Below are 21,212 nucleotides of genomic sequence, written 5' to 3' on the forward strand. Positions count from 1 at the left end.
GGGGGGCACAGTCGGTTAAGCGTCCGACTTCAGCCAGGTCACGATCTCGCAGTCCGGGAGTTCGAGCCCCGCGTCAGGCTCTGGGCTGATGGCTCAGAGCCTGGAGCCTGTTTCCGATTCTGTGTCTCCCTCTCTCTCTGCCCCTCCCCCGTTCATGCTCTGTCTCTCTCTGTCCCAAAAATAAAACGTTGAAAAAAAAAAGAATTTAATATAAAAAAAATAAGGATTTTTACATTAACCTAGATAGTTAGATTTGCTGCTGCTCCTCCTTCATTCCTAAACATCCACGTTTCCTTCTGGGTATCCTTCCCCTTCATCCTCAGCGTTTTTTAGGGCAGGTCTACTGACAGCAGCTTTTTAAGTTTTCCTTCATCTAGGAATGTCTGTATTTCACCTTCATTACTGAAAATGTTTTCACTGGATATAGGCTTCTGATTCTTGTACTTTACTTTCCACACCTAGAGGTGTTGTTCCAGTGTCTTCCGGCTACCCTGAGCTCTGCAGTCATTTGATCTTTGCTCTTTATGTAGTGTTTCATGTTTCTCTGGCTGCTTTCAAGATTTTTTCTTTATCGCTGTCTTTCAGTAGTTTGATTTTGAGAGATCTAGGCCTGATTGTCTTTGAATTTAAGTGTTGGAGTCCACCAAATTTCTGGAATCTGTAGATGTGCCCTTTACCAAATTTGGGAAGTTTCTAGCCATTACTTTTTCACATGATTTTTTCTCAGCCTCCTTCACCTGTCTTTCTGGGACTCGAATGACTTGTACGTTAGACCTTTTGATGTTGTTGCATAGGTCCCTGATGCTCCTGTGTTGTTTGTTTGTTTTTTTTTCCAGGCTTTTTATCCCCTTCTCTTCAGTTTAGATAATTTCTGTTGACTCATCTATCTTCAAGTTCACTGTTGCTTTCTTCCATCATCTCCATCCTGATATTGTACCCATCTAGTGAATTTGTTTCTTTCACATTCTGTACTTTTCAGTTCAAAATTTCCACTCAGTTCTTTTTTATACTTTCTCTGCTGAAAATGTCTTTACATTTGTATCGTGTGTGTTTATCTTTACCTCCTGCAACATGTAATAGCTGCTTTAGAGTCTTTGTCTGAAAACTCCAACACCTGTGTTATCTTGGGGTTGTTATGGTGATTGTCTTTTCCCCAAGGATTCAGCCACCGCTTCCTGGTTCTTTGTGTGACAGGTGTTAACCTTAAAACTAAAACAGCCAGTTATTTTACCAGCAAAAAAAAAAAAAAAAAGGACTTATTTGTGAATAGCATAGAATTGTAGTCTGGAACAGGAAGCTACCACAAAACCATTGGCAAGTCCAGAGAACAAAGGGGAGGAACACTCATAGAGGAAAGAGGAGAGTTGGGAGAATTATTATGAACAAAATGTCCACTGGAGTAAACCGGGAATTCACAGTATGGTGGATTTTCATTGGCTGGCTTGTGACATTCTGTCATTGGCAGGGCTGTTGCCAGAGGAGGAGGAAAACCTCTCTTCCTTCTTGCTAGGATAGTCAGGTAGTATTTAGAAGTAGTCCCCAACTTACTATGCAGCAAGGTATGTCTCCTGCTGTTGGATCTGCAATTAAGGATGAGTGGCGGGGTGAAAGAGCTCCCCCTGCTGGCCTCTTGACTCTATTTTTTTATTTTATTTTATTTTATTTTATTTTATTTTATTTTATTTTATTTTATTTTATTTTATTTTATTTTATGTATTTATTATTGAGAGAGAGAGGGAGTGAGAACACAAGCTGGGGAGGGGCAGAGAGAGACAGGGAGACTCAGAATCTGAAGCAGGCTCCAGGCTGAGCGCTCAGTGCAGAGCCCAATGCAGGGCTCGAATTCACCAACCGTGAGATCATGACCTGAGTCGAGGTCGGACACTTAACCGACTGTCCTTGACTCCATTTTAAACAAAGTTTCCTTCCATTAATTTTTACACAGGTTGTTTTCTATCGTATCGTGGACATTGTGAGAGTTAACATGGTGCTGCCCTTGGATCCTGTTAAAATCCTCCTCTGGAGAATGTATGTTTGTTTAAGCAGACTTTCAACCTGGTTGAGTTCATATTACAGGTTTTGTATCACCTTCTGTGGGTGAGGATTTCATTCTCAGTTCGGTTTCCAAAGCCTCTGTTCCGTTGCTCTGGGTCCGTCCTGAACATGTACCACTCAGGGGTTAGTCTGAGATTTGCCCTGTGGTTTGACTCAGTTGTCAAAGCCTTTGCTTTGCTGCTTTGGCTAAAAACAAGTGCAACTCAGCAGTGAACGAACCTAAGACTTAAAGTGGTTCCTACACAAAATTAGGAATCACCTTCTGTAACCCTGTCCTCTCCCCCCTCCCTCCTCACTTTCCAACTCACAGGGGAGCCTTTTCTCAGTTCCCAGGACCTTTCCTCAGTATCCCTGGATAGAGGACAGTGTTTCTATCAGAGTTTTAGCTACTCAGGCAGCCGAACAGTTCCCTGGGGAACTGGGGCCTCCCCTCAGGACAAAATCACAAGAGAAAGGGAAAAAAAAGGCCACGAAACCCATCCCCCTTGCAGGTTTCTTTTTCAAGTTGTGCCTCTCCTTCACAGTCTTTTACTTTTCAGAATCCTCAGGCAGTTGCTGCCTGTATTTTGTGATGAGTTTTTAGTTGTAATTGGTGGGAGAGATGGACGAGAGTAGACTTACGATGCCAAAGCCGTCCCAGAACTCTCCCTACCTTTAAGAACCTGCTTAGGTGTTACCTCCTCTAGAAAGCCTTTCCTGACCCTCCTCTCCATCTCGAGGCTGTTTTAGTTTCCCTCCTTTGTGCGTACTTTCTAAGAGCCCACCTACGGAATGTTCCTCTTTATGTATCATCTTCTCTACCTGTACTCAGAGTGTTCGAAGGGCCGGTACTGTGTCTTATTTATCCTTCAGCACAGTGCCCGGCACACAGTGGGTCTTCAGTAAATATTGAACATAGTAGACTTTCTTTGGTCGCGCTAACCAAATATCTGAATTCCTGTGTAGCCATGCCGCTCCTCAGTTTTCTCACACGTTCTAGCTTGTGTTATAAATATTTTAGCACTTATCTTTAGTTTCCTGGTAGATTGTAAGCTCAGAAGGTTTTGCATCTCTATCTCCCGTGTAACATGTATTATATACTCAATAAAACTTAATTGAGGATCACTGAACTGATTTTAAAGTGTTTAATTTTTTTTTTTTTTTAACGTTTATTTATTATTGAGAGACAGAGACAGAGCATGAGCACGGGAGGGGCAGAGAGAGTAGGAGACACAGAATCCAAAACAGGCTCTGGGCTCTAGGCTCTGAACTGTCAGCACAGAGCCCCATGCGGGGCTCAAACCCACAAACTGCGAGATCACGACCTGAGCCGAAGTCTGACGCTTAACCGACTGAGCCACCCAGTCGGTGGCTCAAGTTAAATGTTTTAATTCATCATGATTAAACTTTCAAAAACAAACCTCCTCTAAATGGAAGGATCTATTTTCTAATTCTACCCCCACCCCGCCCCTTCACTCCTAAAAATAGCAGGATATTTTTTCCAATTGCCTCCAGAGGTCACCCACCACCTTTTAAGAAAAAAAAAAAAAAAAAAAGTGTGTAAAATGGAGTATCGCTTCATGCAGTTTTCTCTCTAGGCCAATTTGTGAGAATAACTTCTGTGCGAGACAATTCAGGAGAAATAAAAATATTGAAGGGCTCTTTTTTTTCAGTTGAAAATAAATATAGCTTTATTGTTTCCTTGAAAAAATTGGTATTTTACAATCTACATGATTATGTATCAAAAAGGAAAATATCTGGACCTTAGTCGTTAATATGGTACTATATTGGCGTGTTTGTGAAATGGCAACAAGGAGGGAGATTTTTTCATTTAAAACAATTTTTTTACATTTATTTATTTTTGAGAGACAGCATGAGCAGGGGAGAAGCACAGAGAGAGGGAGACACGGAATCTGAAGCAGCCTCCAGGCTCTGAGCTGTCAGCACAGAGCCCGGCACGGGACTCAAACCCACGAACCGTGAGATCATGACCTGGGCTGAAGTCAGACGTTTAACTGACTGAGCCACCCAGGAGCCCTGGATTTTTCATCGTTTAACTTGAAATTTTATCTTGAGTAAGAGTGCGACGTTAGACGGATCATGCTTGGGGACTGCACATCACTGTTAGGACCTATTCAATCTATATTCTCTGGAGGGACCATTCTTTTTTACTTTATCAAATAATATCTAATTAGTCCTTAAAGCACATCATGGAAAAACGAGGTGTCATTAACTATTTCTATCAGTATGCTAAATTGTGGTGTCTGGGGCGCCTGGGTGGCTCAGTTGGTTAAGTGTCTCTTGACTTCAGCCCAGGTCATGATCTCATGGTGCATCACCTGAGGCAGAAAAAATGTGATAGAAGTTTATTGAATACATTGCAAGGGAGCGGCAGGCAGGGCAGCAGAGGAGAGACTTCAACGAGGTGTGGTGGGGGGCTGTACCTAAAGGGGGGAGATGAGAAGATATGGTGATGTATGGAATTCTCCCTTTTTTGGTAACTGCCTGGGTGTTAAGTAGCCCCTTGGTCAGTTGTGGCCTATGGATATTTTGAGGTGGGTCATCTGCCGTGCCTGTCTGTATTTAGCCACGGGGTCACTGTGGGCCCTTTCCACATTCCATTCATTGCTCAAGCCTGTTGCCTAAAAACAGCCTCTATGTAAATGATCATTCTTTAACTTTAGCATTAAAAACCCAGTCTAGGGGTGCCTGGGTGGCTCAGTTGGTTAAGTGTCTGACTTTGGCTCAGGTCATGATCTTGCAGTTTGTAAGTTTGAGCCCCACGTCAGGCTCTGTGCTGACAGCTCAGACCCTGGAGCCTGCTTCAGATTCTGTCTCCCTCTCTCTCTGCCCCTCCCCCCCCTCTTAAAAATAAACAAGCATTAAAAAAAAAAAGAGTCTGTTACAGCCAACTCTCAGAAAGATTTAATTTCAGCAAAATAACTTTTGTTTGTACTATATACTTTGAAAAGTTTAAAATAATACTGAAAGGATCTGACTTCAGTGTCTGGAATTTTGTATCTCATTAAAAATAAAAATTTACTGATTTTTAAATTTCCTTTTTTTAAAAAAAAACTTAGAATTTCCTTTAGTTGGATTCATTGTAACATTCAAGACTATAGAACTCTTTGATCTACCATCATAATGGTCTGCCGTTTAGATCAGATAAAATCTTGGGCATACTGTACTGTTATTAGCCAAACTCAGCTTATCAGGAGAATAAAAGCAACCCAAAGTTGAGAGCTTGCCTACTATACGCTTAAATAGAAACAGTCTAACATTTCTTAATGTACTAAGTGCTTCAGGAGCAATTAGAGTTGTCTGCATAAAAAAGGAAACTAGGGCTTTAAGTGCTCTGTAAGAAATATGATCTTCCCTCTGTCTCTACACAGAGGCAGCCACTTATCCAGAGCTGGATACTACTCTGCTCCAGAGCAAAGCCATTCTTGTTCAATCTCTGCCATCTAATATCACACTAGCTACTACCTGCTTGGAAAAAGTCCAGCTCCTTTGCAGAAATCCCTACAATGACAGGGACTATTGTGTTGCTAAACTAGGAACAAACACCAGTAACAGTATTTTTTTTTTTAATTTATAAGCAAACTAAATAAAAGCCCACCTCGTCATTGATTTAGTCATTAAATAGTTATTAAATAGCTAGTCCATGCCAGGCATTGATCTAACAGTGAAAAAACAGACAAAAATTCTTGCCCTCATGGACAAGGTAGAAAATGAACAAAGGCATTTGTAATGTGTTGATAGTGATAGTAACCTACCGAAGAACAAAGAATAAAGGGGATAGAGAGTGATTGAGAAGGGGGTATTTTTAACTAAGGTAGTGTTGCAGAAGGCTCCTGGGACTGACATTTGGACAGAACCCTAACTGGAGTGAGAGAACCAGCCATGCAGAAGAGCATGCCAGAGAGAACAGCAGGGACAAGCCTCCGGGAGCAGGAGCCAGCTTGGTGTGTTTGAGAAGTAAAAAGTCTGGTGTGGCTGGAGCCATATGAATGAAGGGAGAGTTGGTAGAAAATGAGGACAGAGCAAGCAGGGTTCCTGGGTACACACCCAAGCCTTATGTTAAGGACTTTCTGGATGTGTTGAAAGAATACACTAGAAAGGAGCAGGATGGAGAGCCGAGAGAATGGAGGTCTAATTAAGAGGTTATTTGGTTAGGTGCAGATATTTGTATTTGTGAGAGTGGTCAGATTTGGGAAGTTACTGAAGCTAAAAACAGTAGTATTTGCTAATTGTTAGAAATAAGCCCATCAACCCATCAAAGGAGGGATGCGGAGACTTGGAGCACAGTGAAGCGAGGCTTTAATCAATGTTCTTGCAAGAGTGGGTGTCTGATGGACAGGCACACTCGGGCAGTCACAGCAGACAATTTATCTCCTAGCATGCAAGTCCCTCCCCTGGTTCCTCATTGGCTGAGTACTACAGAGGTTACAGCCTTACCCAGAAGTCACCTATGCCCATATAAGACAAAAAGTAGTCTGACTGGAACAAGTGTACCTTCCCTGAGATGATGCAGAGACTTTCAGTCCCTCCTTTGTTCTTTGGAGCATGCTCATTGCAAAGCCCATGAAAATAAGCCTGCAAAATGGAGAGGGGAAGAAGAACCAGGAAGGGAAGTGTCTAAGGGTTTGGGACTCCATTGTGAGGGTTTGTACATATTTCCAATAGGGTGTAAACCTACTGTTAATTAGCACAGCTTTTATTTAGTATGTCTGAAAATGAATCATCTGCCTTCTCACACTAATGGACTGGGTATGTGAGACAAAGAATATATAAAGTATAAAAAAATGACTGCAAGGATTTTTACTTATGTCAAAGAAAAACTAGAGTTGAATAGTAGTTGAAGCCATAAAAACAGATTTTACTCAGGGACTGTTGCAATAGGGGGAAAGTATAGAACTGGGCTCAATTTTATTTATTATTATTTTTAATGTTTACCTTTGAGAGAGAGAGACAGACAGAATGTGAGGGGGCAGAGAAGGGCAGAGAGAGAGGGAGACACAGAATCCGAAGCAAGCTCCAGGCTCTGAGCTGTCAGCACAGAGCCTGATGCGGGGCTCAAACTCACAAACCATGAGATTATGACCTGAGCCAAAGTCTGATGCTTAACCAACTGTGCCACCCAGGCACCCAGAACTGGGCTCAATTTTAAATACAAGGAAAAGTGGGAATCTATAGCCAAGGGGCTGGGTGCAGGAGGAGGTTAGAAAATTACTAGGAGGAAACATCGAGTAAGGGGGGATTCTGGCTAAACCAACCTTACAGAATTCTTGCTGAAGGCAGGCCAGGGTGATCAGACATCACCAAGGGAACAGTAGAGGTTGACGGACCCAATCAGATGCCAACAGGATTCTGGCTAAAGTTGGGCAATTCAAAGATGGACACAGAAGTCCAAAGTCCAGGCCTTACTGGGAAGAGAATTCAGAAGAGCCTGACTACAATTTGGTCAAGAGACTGTTCACTAAGCTACTGGTGAATAATAGTCCTCTTTATTCAGATGGAGAAGATTGTGGAAGGAGCACAAATTCTCCTGGGACATGGAAGAAAATCAAGAATTCTGGCTGAATGTGTTAAGATTATATTGTATAAATAAATGAAGGCATCAAGTGGGCAGCCAGATATTCCCCTCAATAGAAGGAGGAAACACTAGATATAAACTGGGAGTTAGCACATAGATGGCATTTAATCCTATGTAACTGGGTAAGATTGCCTCAGTTGTGAGTATAGACCAAAGAGGGCCAGGGACTCAATAATCCCTGAGGCCACGCCACGTGTAAAGGTAGGGAAGGTGAGGAGCTTCCCACAAAGGAGACTAAGAGAAGAGGAAAATTAGGAGAGTGTGTGGTTTTAAAACCCAAGTGATCACCTGTAATTCCTGTGGAGAATACACTGGATTTAAAGAATCACAGTCATGTTGGATAATTATGTAATTTTTCTCAGCCTCCCTTTCCGAATGCATGGGTTAAAGTAGATATCTCTGAGGTCCCTTGTAATTCTGACTTTGAGAAGAGCAGCAAATAACTTAATCCGTTTAAAACCATTTCTTACTCATTTTTGTCCCAATAGTAAGAAAGCAGCTTGAAACTGGTATACCAGTAGTATTGTTACTCCCTTCTTCAAACCTTCAGACTGGGGTTGTCCTTCAAAGTTTTGCTGTAGGCAATTATAAAAAGGGATTGTCATAGGTGCTGTGTTTTGATAATTCTTTAACAAAATTGTTGTAACCAAAACTACAATATAAAGAGAGTCACTGAAAACTTCCATTGTAGACATCTAGGAAGAATTAATTGAGTGTGAACCCTACAGCGGTGAAGGAAGGATTCAATGAAGTCTGAGGTAAACAAATTATTCGAAGTATGTCAAAGTAAAGAGTTGAGGCAGAAAAGGCTTGGGAATTTGGACAGAGGAATCATGGTGGAGTAGCTGAAGGGCCAAGAGAAAAGCAAGCATTGTGTGCACCAGGCCGTGTGGCAGGGGTTCAGGAGACATGTGAGATTTGAGTCAGGACTGAGCTCGGAAACAGCACTAAGAGAGGCCCAAAGGTGAGGACCGTCTAAAGTGAGTTTAAAAATAATGAGTTGACCACCTTTACTAAGTGGAAAGTTCTTTGAGAGTAATAGGTAAGTCTGGAAAGGGATTTCGGGGCTAGATTGTGAAGAACTTTGAAAAACAACTGAAGACATAATCTTTTGATCATGGTTTGACTCCAGAAAGCTGTAAAAGTTTTCTGAGTAGTAAGAATATCACGTGAATGCGGAGGACTAAGAACATGAGCCGGCAGTATTGGCCAGTTGAACTGGAGTAGGAAGAATCTAGAGAAAGAGAAATAGCTTTAGTGGTTTTATTACATAGATTAGCAAGGTGATCATTATATTTGCACCAGAGTGGTTTGGTGAGGATGGAAAGGTGGGTATGGGGGCAACGGTTCCCATGACCTTGTGTGTGTGTGTGTGTGTGTCTGTGTGTGTGTGCGCGCGCGTGTGTGCACATGTGTGCCCATGTGAAAGCATGTATTTTCCTCTGCACATACGTGCTCAGTGGTGGCTCCAGAATTTCTATAGAAGAAGGTGTGAGGTAGGGCTCCTGAGAGGTTCAGTCGGTTCAGCATCTGACTCTTGATTTTGGCTCAGGTCATGGTCCCAGGATCTTAAGATCTAGCTCCGAGTCAGGCTCTGCGCTGAGTGTGAAACTTAAGATGTATTCTCATTCTCTCTCTCTCCCTTTCTCTCTCTCTCTCTCTCTTCCCCTCACTCCCCCTCTCCCCTTCTCCCCCCTTCTCCCTCCCTCCCTCCCTCCCTCTGCCTGATTCTCTCTCTCTCTCCCTCTGCCCCACTCATGTGCCCCTGTCTCTCTAAAATGATAAGATAGATAAAATTTTTTTAAAAAGAAGGTGTAAGGTAACAATCCGATTGGAAGATGGGGAGAGTTGGGGACTTGTATTCAAGATAAACCATTTTTGGGGCCCTGGGTGGCTCAGTCGGTTGAGCATGTAACCCTTGACTTCGGCTCAGGTGGTGGTCCCGTGATTGTGGGATGGAGCCCCGCCTCAGCTCTGTGCTGAGTGCGAAGCCTGCTTGGCATTCTGTCTTTCTCTCCCTCTGCCATTCTCCCCACTTGCTCTCTCTCACTCTAAAATTAAAATATATACATATAAAACATTTTCACTTCAATTGTAGCTTTATTTAGAGCGGCTGAAGGGAAGGAACTAAAGGAAATTTTAAGTGAGCTAAACTGCTCCCTGTCCCACTCCAAGCCACCCTTTGCTACTAATCGTAATACAGGGAAGGCTCAAATGATGTAAAAAATATGGCCCTAAGATCCTAGGTCTAGCTTTGAGGGCTCTTCAAAGAGGGAAATTATGCATAGTGGAAAATGTTCATCCAACCCAGGCTGGGTCAGGGTCAGGTCTGACCATTAACTTGAGATGGAAATGCTTCTTATCTATTATTTCAGTGGGTTAGACCTATTGGGAACCCAGGGAAGGGAGCCAAAGTAGTCAAAATCCATGAGAATGAGTCAAACTGAGTCATTAAGCAAAAGGGTCTAGTGTAGAATAGGAGCTAAACTGATAAGCCAAGACAAGGGGCTTGTGAAGCCATAAGAATGAGTTAAGGCATGCCAAAATAGCATATTCCTAAAGCCCAGCTTCTATCTGGTTTGTACATCAGTTACCACCAATAGTTTATCATTTTACTATCTTCCTTGACAATTAGGGAACATTAATTACACACTCAAAACCATTACTGAGTAATAATTTATTGGAGCTCCTCGGTTAGGTTTTCAACTCTTTCAGGGCCTCTTTGATGACAATTTCATAAAGAAACAAAAATAATCTGCTATGGACTAAATTGTATTCCTTCCCTGCAAAGTTATGTTGATAACCTAACCCCTCTGGGCTAGTATTTGGAGGTAGGCTGTTTGGGAGGTAAGTAGGTTTAGATGAGGTCATGATGGTAGCGCCCCATGATGGGATAGTGTCCTTATAAGAAGAGGAAGAGAGACCAGAGCCAGTGAGCTCTCTTGTGAGGACACAAAGAAGGCAACCTTCTGAAATCCTGGAAGAATGCCTTCCCAAGGAACTGAATTAGCACCTTGATCTTGGACTTCCCAGCCTTTGGAACTATGAAGAATAAATAAATACCTGTTAAGACATCCAGTCTGTGGTATTTAGTTATGGCAGCCCAAGATGACGAAAATATAATCTTTCATAATACTTTGTGTTTTTAACGCAGATAACAACTCTTCATGATAATAGCTGAATTGTTAAAACTGAATATTTTCTCTTATGCATATAGACTGATTACTAAACCTAAAGAAAAGCCTGTTTGGTTAGTAGTACATATTAACTATTATTAGTAATAAAAATAAAAATTAGTATATTGGTGCTGTCATTTAGAGATGGTGAAAAGAAGAAGAGAGATTGAGAGGGAGAGAGAGAGAGAGAGAGAATAGTAAATGAATGAGACAGATGAGCTACTCAGGCCAGACCCCAAGGTCAAGTCTCTTCAGAGATCAACTTTTCAAGGTTAAGAACTAAACTGTGAGTTCATGCAGAATGGATCAGTTCCCAGAAAACTGACTGATATGACCACACCCAAAGATGCTAATCTGTAAACAGAGCGATATGCCCTGCATCTAGTATTCCCAAGGCACCCCTTCCCAACTAGTTGGACCAGTCTGGTCAGATCAATGATAGGTTAGGTAAGAGGTCAGCAAACTGAAGCCCACAGGCCATATCTGGCCACATCCTGTTTTTGTAAATAAAGTTTTACTGGAACACAGCCACATATATTTATTTACCCATTATGTATGGTCTGGATTTGCACTACAGTGACCAAATTGAGTAGTCGTGACAGAGACTCCCAGGGCCCGAAAAGCCTAAAATATTTACCATCTGGCCCTTTATAGAAAAAGTTTGCTGACCGCTGTATTTCTTTTTCTTTTTTTTTTTTTTAATGTTTATTTATTTTTGAGACAGAGAAAGAGTGTGAACGGGGGAGGGGCAGAGAGAGGGAGATACAGAATCTGAAGCAGGCTCCAGGCTCCGAGCTGTCAGCACAGAGCCCGACGCGGGGCTCAAACTCGTGGAGTGTGAGATCATGACCTGAGCCAAAGTCGGATGCTTAACTGACTGAGCCATCCAGGTGCCCCCTGACTGCTATATTTCAAGTTTCTCTATTATAGCAAAAGATTGAGGAGAAGGAATTTCTATATGTCCTTAGAACTTTAGAACCAGATAAATTGCCCTTTTCCACCGTCAGGCTAATTTTTTGGCTGTAGTAGCAAAATCAGAATCGTAGAAGTATTGGGGATGTAGGAACAAATTGTTACCCTCTAAAGCTCTTTTTAACAATATCCTTGACTTCTGAGTTATGAGTCTTCCTATCAGTTTAGCCCTGATTGTTAGGATTTTAGATTTCTATCTTTCCTTTCAGGGAGATGACCTAGACCTGTCTGAGATTTAGATTGTACCCTACTTTTATCAGTAGCATCTTTATAAATCATTACTCTGATATGTTCTTTTCACAGAAGATTTCCGCAGATAGCTACTCCTATCCATTTAAGGTCGATTCTTTTTAGTTTCAAAATATAAATCCCCCCCCCCTTCCACTTTAGGGGTGAGATTTTCTGACTTGGTCCACAAATTCTTAGAATGGGTTACATTTGTGGCTGTCAGATCAAGGGTATCCCACAGCATGTACTGACCATCTGAGTTTCTCAATATTTAATCATAAAAGGAAACTAATTCTCCTGGAGGTCAAAAGGTTGAAATGAGCAGTTATTGGTAGCTTTTAGCATCATGTCAACTAGTTATCAACTGATTGCCTCTGAGCTCCACATTCACCCTCAAGGACCTGCCCTGCACTAACAGACTAGACTCAGGCATTTCTCTTTTACTGTGAAGCACACTGTTAAACCTCTCTGGAGGGGGCGCTGGAGGGACACTGTAGGAGGAAGGGGGCGGGCGTCTACTCCTGGTTCCGCTTTGTTGCATTTTGCTTTCTCTTGCCCTTGTTGCACAGTCTAACAAACGTGAGCATGAGATTGGGGGGTAGCCCCGCAAGTGGTGCTCTGCCGCCACTGTGTATAGTCCCTTGGCTACAGCAGTGGCACAGACCCGGCCTGGGCCCAGTGACCACCTTCTCCCGGTCTTCCCAGAAGCAGACCCCAGGCCTCAGGCTAGCAGTGGCTTGCGACCTCTGTTTGCACATCTACCCGCCAGCCTCGGCTCATTTGGTCCCCGGAAGATTGTTTTCTGCTGCCCTCCTGACATAGACCTCGTCTACCCCCAGGCCACACCAGCCTGCCAGCAAGCCGACCCCTGAAGCCTTCTGTGTCCACCTACCCTTGGGTTTATCAGTGAAGCTGTAAGTTAAATTATAAAAATATTTAAATCCACTGAAGTTTTGTTTTTTTTTTATCATGTGATGAGAATGCACGCATTTGCATCATGTTTAGTATCCATTATTTAGATCGAAAACCTCAGGGGCTCCTGGGTGGCTCAGTCAGTTCAGCATCCAACTTCAGCTCAGGTCATGATCTCATGGCTCGTGGGTTGGAGCCCCACGTCAGGCTCTGTGTCGACAGTGCAGAGCCTGGAGCCTGCTTCGGATTCTGTGTCTCCCTCTCTCTCTGCCCCTTCCCCGCTCATGCTCTGTCTCTCAAAAATAAACATTTAAAACAAAAAATTTAGATTGAAAACCTCAGGAACCACATATGCAAAAAAAAAAAATGTAAGTATTCATTCATTTTACCTTAGTAATCCCATTCTGGGAAACCCAGTTTAAGAAAATTACCAGGAATGTAGAAGAAAATTTACATTAAAGTGGTCACAGCAGCATTCTGGTTTTTGTTGTTTGTTTTTTTAAGTAAACTCCATGCCACAGGTGGGGCTCAAACTCAGCAGTGGCATGATTCGACCCTACATTCTGCCATATCTGATATCAGATGATACCTGAACTTTTCATTCTTTTGCTTGAAGCAGTTTTCATTGTTTGCCACCAAAAACAAGAACATGAGAAGATATTTACAAATACCAAGTGAAAAAAACATTTTGCAAAAAATTGCATGTTTAGTATTTCTTCACTTTTGCAAACCATTTCCGTAGATATAGTCTTAAGGGATACATTCTGTAATTATAAAGGCAATTAATTATCTCTGGATGACGGATTGGGGTATTTATTTTCTTCTTCTTTAATGTCTGAAAACAAGCTTTTCTCTTCCTATAAAATTAGGAAGTACTGTAAGATTTCCATGAGTGTCCCGTTCAGCTCCATTATGCTAGCATTGCATTTTACATTAAATACAAGGACGTCTATTTAGCTGAGTATCAACCATCTGAGTCCCTGCTGTTACAAGGTCGAATATGGAGGTATACTCATGGCTCCTGGAATATCATTGCTTCTAGGCCCTCTAGAGGGGCCTGGAGGGGCAGAGGTAGGAAGTAGACGTATGAGCACATGTGTATCCCTGCCCCCAGCACAAGTGCACACATAACACACATATTCATACCACATTTTCCAGTTCCAGTCCATCACCACAGCACCATGTTGGAAGCCTCCCTTCTCCAACAGTGGAAACCTCAATCTATTCACTTATCTGTTCAAGCCCGATATATGGCATTAATCTCCTGACTGTGTAGGCCCTCTCCTTGGCCTTGGGGCAGCCATGCCAGCCAAGCTATCCTCAGTCCTGATCCTGATCTTGCCAACTCACTCCAGCTGCACTGGCTGAGTTCTCTAGGGGAATGTTCCCAAGATGGAGAAAGTCAATATTATAGTGTTGACAAGTTTGGAAACCATGCAGTCAACAAATAATTATTGAGCACCTTCTCTATGCCAGGCGTTTTTCTTTCATTGTCTTAATTTTTTAAACATTTTATTTTTATCTTATTTTCATTTTTTATTATTTTTATTTTAGAGCAGGGGAGAGGGGCAGAGGGAGGAAGAAAGAGAGAGAATCCCAAGCAGGCTCCACACTCAGTACAGAACCTGACATGGGGCTTGATCCCACAACCCTGGGGTCATGACCTAAGCCAAAATCAAGTGTTGGACACTCAGCTGACTGAGCCGGTCACCCCTGCCAGGCATTTTTCTAAGTGCTAGAGATAAAACAATAGACAACAACCTTACCCTTGTGGAACTTACAGTCTAGTGTAAAAGCCAGACAATAAAGAAGATAAATAAAACATAAATTACTAGTGATAACTGCTAGCTAAGGAGAAAAAAATTAACTTGGGAAGCAGGATAAGGAAGTGTCGGGGAGGGGGAATTAAATTAAAAAAAATTTTTTGTTTAATGTTTATTTACTTTAGAGAGAGACAAAGACAGAGCACGAGCAGGGGAGGGGCAGAGAGGGAGAGACAGAATCTGAAACAGCTCCAAGCTGTCAGCACAGGGCCTGAGGCCAGGCTGAACTCACAAACCTCAACATCATGACCTGAGCCATCCAGGTGCCCTGGGGGTGGGGGGAATTAAATTTTAAATAGTTAGGGAAGGCCTCTCCGAGAAGACTTTTCAGTAAAGCCCTAAAGGACATGACAGAACAATGCAGGTGGAAGAACAGTCCAGCCAGAGGAAGAGCAGCCTGGGCAAGGGGCAGCAATGTAAGGACGGAAGTGGAAGGAGGCAGGTGGTTCAGGAGGAGAGAGCAGGAGATGCAGTCAGAGACATAACAGGTGCCAGAACACGTGGAGCTTTGCCGGTGATGGCAAGGACTTTGGCTTTTTCTGAGAGAGAGAGGGAGCCACGGGAGGCTTCTGAACAGAGGACTGACTTCACCTGACACATTTTGACTGGGTCGTGCTGGCTGTTCTATAGAGAAGAGACAGAGGAGAAGCACGGGATGGCAACAAAGAACAGAAGAGATCATGATGGCCTGGCCCAGCATGGCAGCGGGTGGCAATCAGAAGTGCTGACTCTGGATGCATTCTGGAAGGAAAGCCAGTAGGACTTGCTGGCAGACCAGAAGTGGGTGTGAGCATGAGGGGTGAGGATAACTCCAAAGTTTTTGGTCTGTATAGCCAGGAAAATAAAATTGCCATTTACTGGAATGAGGAGAGCTACAAAAGAGGCAAATTCTGGAGGGAGTATCAGGAGCTTAGTTTGGGATATGTTAAATTACGAGATTCTTTTTAGTCATCCAGTTAGAGGTGTTAAGTTGGCAGTTGAATCTAAGGTCTGAAGTTCAAGGGTGATGAGGTATGTGCTCCACCAGCCTCTAGGTAACAACTCGAGTTGTGAGCCAGGGTGGTCACCTAGAGAGAGCATGTAGGTAGAATAGAGAAGGGGTTCCAAAACTAAGCTACGATGTGCTCCCAGTGTTTAGAGGTAGGAGACTGAGCCAGTGAGGGAGACTGGGAAGGAGTGTCTAGAAAGAATGGAGGAACACCAGGTATGTGTGTGGCACCGGAAGCCTGATTCAGGGATCAGGGATTGAATCCTGTGCTGAGTGCTGCTGGTCATTCAAATAAAATGAGGACTGAAAAATGACGATTTCATTTAGTGACGTGGTGGCCAATGGTAACCTTGAGAAGGGCAGTTTCAGCAGAGTGGTGGGGGGTAAAATCCTAATGGAGAGGACTTAAAAGCGAATAGGAGATAAAATCGAAGAGGGTGAGTAGAAATTTTTTCAAAGTTTTTGGCCTTTTTTTTTTTTTTGGCCTTTTCTAAATGGATGGAAAGAAATGAGATAGTAGCTGCAGGAGGCACACGAGTTTAAAAGAAGTCTTTTTTCCCTCAAGACGGGAGAAATAATAGCATGTATATAATGATGATGGAAATGATCCAGTAGAGGGGGAAAAATTGATACAGGACAGTTGAGGAAGCTAGAAGTGTTTAATGTGAGGAGTGGGGGTGTCGGGGGAACTAGTGAGCTGAATATTCGGAGAGCTGTTTGGAGGTTTTTAGATCCCCGGAGTAAGGGTAGGGAATAGACAGAGGGAACAGATCTGGTAAATTGAGAGTGGGGATTGGGAGAGAATGGAGTCAACAGGAAGATGAGCTCAGAGTTGAAGAGCAGGTCAAATGGAAGCGAGAAAGGTGGGATAACGTGACACTAAGTCATGATAAGAGAGAGGGATGTTGATATTTAAGATTTCAAAGATGAAGGGCGCCTGGGTAGCTCAGTTGGTTGAGCATCCGACTCTTGATTTCGGCTCAGGTCATGATTTCGAAGTTCATGAGTTCAAGCCCCACGCTGGGCTCCGTGCTGACAGTATGGAGACTGATTGGGATTCTCTCTCTCTCTCCTCTCCGTCTCTGTCTCCCAAAATAAATAAATAAACTTAAAAAAAAAAAAAAAGACTTGAGGCACCTGGGTGGCTTAGTCGGTTAAGCATCTGACTGACTCAGGTCACTATCTCACGTTTTGTGAGTTCAGGCTCCGCATCGGGCTCTCTGCTGTCAGCACGGAGCCTGCTCCGGATTCTGTATCTCCCTCTCTCTCTGCCCCTTCCCTGCTTGTTCTCTCTCTCTCAAAAATAAACAAACATTAAAAACAAACAAAAAAAGACTTCAAAGATGAAGCCACTTCCAGAGATGACAAGGTTTCAAGTGTTGCTTTTGGGTGTGAGTGGAAATAAAGTTGCTCCCCATAAATACTGGCCGTTTGCCGGAATCACTAACTGACAGAAGTACAAGAGTGGCGAGGGAGGTGGTTAAGCTGGGACAAGGGGACAAGGACAGGTGGTTAAGCTGAATGGGGTGAGTGTGGGAAGCAAAGGGCCCAGCTACAGAAGAGACCACCATTTGGGGTGGGAGTAGTGAGCTTCCTATCCCTGGAAGGGTTCAAGAAGACACCGGTGACTCAGAGTTTAAAAAAAGAACTCTTCAATCTAAAGTTTTAGGTTCATTAGCAGGAGATTTGAGAACTTTCTAGCCTAGGTCGGATACAGTAATTATTTGATTTGAGCTACGCCTCTAGAAAAGTGAAGTTTTCTATATACATTAGAAATTGTTTTCTGTAAAAATTATTTTCCCGGGAGAGTGAATTTTATCCTACTTAAGATCAGTAACAATCTGTCATACCTAGTCCCTCACGTTTCTCTCAAAAGGCTTCCGATGGCCTGCACATTCTGGCACCTATGTGCAGGCATGTAAATAATTTTGGAGTAAGTGATACATCACAGATCCCATATTCTCGAGTTTAATGTATACATTCTCTTTAGTGCCGTTAAATGTAAATAATGATTGGCTTTGTAGTTAGGGCACATCAAACAATAAATAACCCTTGACTACAGAGTCAGTTTTTCTCTAAGTGGGTCTCCACCAAAATGCCAGCCTGTTCTGGATCATCCCTTGAAAGTGTCAGCGAGGCAGAGGTCTCAAGTACCAGCTGAATGTAATACGTTGCATCAGTTTAAGTAAAACAGTAATGTAATTCAAACTACAAAAAAAGAGTGTCAAAGAGAACTACTTTTGGGACTAGCCAGTGCTTTGGGATTATTTCTATCCGTGTCGCTTACCAAAGAGAAATAACAATACCCAAACACACTTGGAATACATGTATGCAGCTTAAAAAGCACACAGCTTATTTTTCTTTTATTCAACACCGTTTCCTTCACCTCAGTAATTTTTCCTTCCCTCATCTCCCCGGGGAACTCTGTAAGTATAATCACAAAGCCTTAAAGAAATTTGCTAGAATTTTTTTATTGTATTTACTGAGAATATCACATTGTTCCACAGTAAATGATTTTCTTCTCCAAATGATTACAAAGCTCTTTTCATTAAAAAGGATTTGCTTATCTATATGAAATTGCACATTATAAAAAAAACAATTATAAATTATACTCCTTAAAAAGAAAAAAAACAGTTTTTAAAGGCAAATACTAAAATACTGCATACTGATCAAATCCAGCATAATCATTTCACATAGTGATCTACACTTAAAACAACTACTGTGCCAAAAATGGCATCCTGTGTAGGTAGAGAAGCAGAGCCACGCTCTGGTGCACAGTGTGCACTTGGAATAATTTGGTTTTGAGGTCTAAGATATAGCATGTTTTTCTAACTTTGAAAACATGCAAATAATTTAAAAATTGCTTTTTGAGATAAACATTAAAATAAGTTGACATGAAAAATGTCACATTATATGAGGAGATACTTAAAATATCCAAGCTGTCTCTTAAAACTGTAGGGTTCTGTTTGTTGTGGCTCCAACTTTCAGGCTAAAATAAACCGATCGGAGAACGAACTGACAAAATGCAAATTTATCAAGCATTGTGCAGTGCCTTTGCAAAACGTACAGTTCTCCAATCACAATAAATTAAGTTACATCAGAAGTTACTGAAGGGATATTTAATCTCACTGTACAGTGACTTCTGATGAACAAGTCCCCATTCTCCCCTCCACATTTAACTCATGTTAACAGTAGAAAGGAGTTATCATTAGTTAGCAGAGAATCCAGTATACTCTAGTATGGTCTTCCTAATTTTCTATAGTGCATCATTTTCCTAATTTACATTTATAAAATCCTCATAGTTAAGGCAGTCTACAAAAGTCAGCAGGATTAAATAAAAACCTGTTGTCCTCACTTCATCTGAATCCTACTTACGAGACATTAAAACTCAGAGATCCATGTGGAATTTTAGGTGGGTGTCATACAATTGGCTACAACCATGAAACGCTGAGAACCCTTAATAAATCATAGATCTGAGGTTTGCTGACACCCAGATGTGGTCCTTACTCACTCAATTCTTTGTTAAATCTGAAAGACGAACAATGATTACTTTCAGTGAGAATTTTTTTAAATGTAACTCATTGTCCAAGTTTTGAGATTGATGACTCCCCAAACTCGAATTTTAGCCTGAAAAATAGCTTAAAATATCTACTTAAAATAAGCTTATTAGAAAGCTATTTTGTACATATGTAAATATAGATACACGATGAAACATACATAAAATTTTCTCTGTACCCTCTCAGAGTTACAGAATACTTTGAATAGCTAACTTTGTGCTAGAAACATTGATAAGGGACTTTTGTATTTTTTAACTGAGATATAATTGACATATAGCATGGTACGGGACCTCTTCCTTAAAGTTATTACCTTGGGGGGGGGGTTATGTTCATTACTAAGTTTTCATTTAGTGATTATTTTCGTACCAGTTTTACACTTGGAAGCCTTATGTGTTAACAAAAATCATATACCTCTAAGTAGATACTGGTTTTTAGGTGAGGTTTTTTTCCTTAGATGTATATACAAAATACAACATGCATAATACTGCTGGATCTACACCTCTCCTATTGTGTTATATTTAAAAAGAAAAAATAATTTTGAAAGGAACATGAAATTTAGCACCAGTTTTGACCTAGTCTTTCTTTGGTAGGAAAAAAAGGCACCACATATATAGTGTGCTCATTGTATGGGATCCAAAAACAGCACTCATGAAACTCTCAGTCCCTGACATACTCTTCCAATATAGACTGAATTATGAAAGATACTTTGACCCATTAACTTTCTAGCATATTAGAACATACTACAGAAGACTACATTTAGAGAATATCATAATAGAAAATGTTTTTGTGCTTACCCACATTTAAGATATTTAACGGAATGACTCTTCTAATATGGACAGATACTGAAAAGTATTATCTGGTAAAGAATAAAAGTTATACATCAGAGGCTCCAAAATATTATCACAGACTTAATTATAATGTTAATTTATATTGATAGTTCCTACAATATGCATGGTTAGTGACATTCAACTCCAAAATACTTTTCTTACAACATGCATACTGAAAGGCTAGAAACATCTTTAATTAGATTAGGAACTTGGGAGTTAACTCCTTCACTGTTGCCACACTCAATGACAGCATTTTTAAAAACTCCAGTGGTCCCTGGTCCACTAGGAAAGGGGTGCCTCTGACAGGAGTTTAACATGTAAGCTGTAAGGTTAAGTAACGCACAAGCATATAATCTGTTGTCAGTGATCATCCATTTTCCTGCCAAAGAAAACACAAATGAAAACAAGAGTTCATCATCAAGCTGCCAGTATAATTTGAAAAGCCACTAGTGAAGCATTTTAGTAAGTGTTCATTATTATATAGCAATTATAAATTTCTCCAGTTTTTCTGTTTCAGATTATCCACAGGGCACATTGGTTAATATTCCTTTTTTTGTTCTTCTTATAGCCACTTGTCAGAACAAAGCACTTAAGAAATTTTACTGATATTGTGGCCCCCTTTACTACTTGGACTCCCTTGCCTTTCGATCTCAGAATCACCACTAGCTCCCTTCTGATTAAGCAAGAATTGATTAAGCGGGGCTTTTAGTTGGACACTGAAAGCTGAGGTAGGTGGACCATCAGGATCAAGTACTTAGAAAAGTTTGATTTCATTCCCAATGTCTTTCTAACATACTAACAAAAATTTGAAATCATCTGTTTTGTAAATGAGGTAGCCTCCTATATTGTATCCTGTCAAGAAACCATGGGAGATTTCCTTGAGTGTATAGATGTCAAGATGATTCATGTTTACTCTTTCAAAACTGACAATTTTAAAAAGGACATGCTAAGTAAACTATGTCCCAAGTTTCAAGGTTTCTTTGAGTGATTCAGAGATGTGATGTAAATTGTTTTCTGGGTCTTTATCGTCTCAGGAGTCATCTAAAGTCATCTGATCAAGTCCACATTTATGTAAGTTCAGTAACTGTGGTTCTAAGTT

General features: G+C 41.5%; 1 long non-coding RNA gene across 1 annotated transcript in view; it reads left to right on the plus strand.

Moving 5' to 3' along the window:
• Positions 1-21,212, plus strand: part of LOC113598725 (uncharacterized) — a 60,994-nt gene that overhangs the window by 2,339 nt on the left and 37,443 nt on the right. The window contains exon 2 of the long non-coding RNA XR_003419428.2: positions 20,682-20,841. This is a non-coding gene — a long non-coding RNA (uncharacterized LOC113598725). The remainder of the gene's footprint in view (positions 1-20,681; positions 20,842-21,212) is intronic.

Source organism: Acinonyx jubatus, chromosome B2, assembly GCF_027475565.1.
Source record: "Acinonyx jubatus isolate Ajub_Pintada_27869175 chromosome B2, VMU_Ajub_asm_v1.0, whole genome shotgun sequence".
NCBI classification, from domain to species: domain Eukaryota; kingdom Metazoa; phylum Chordata; class Mammalia; order Carnivora; family Felidae; genus Acinonyx; species Acinonyx jubatus.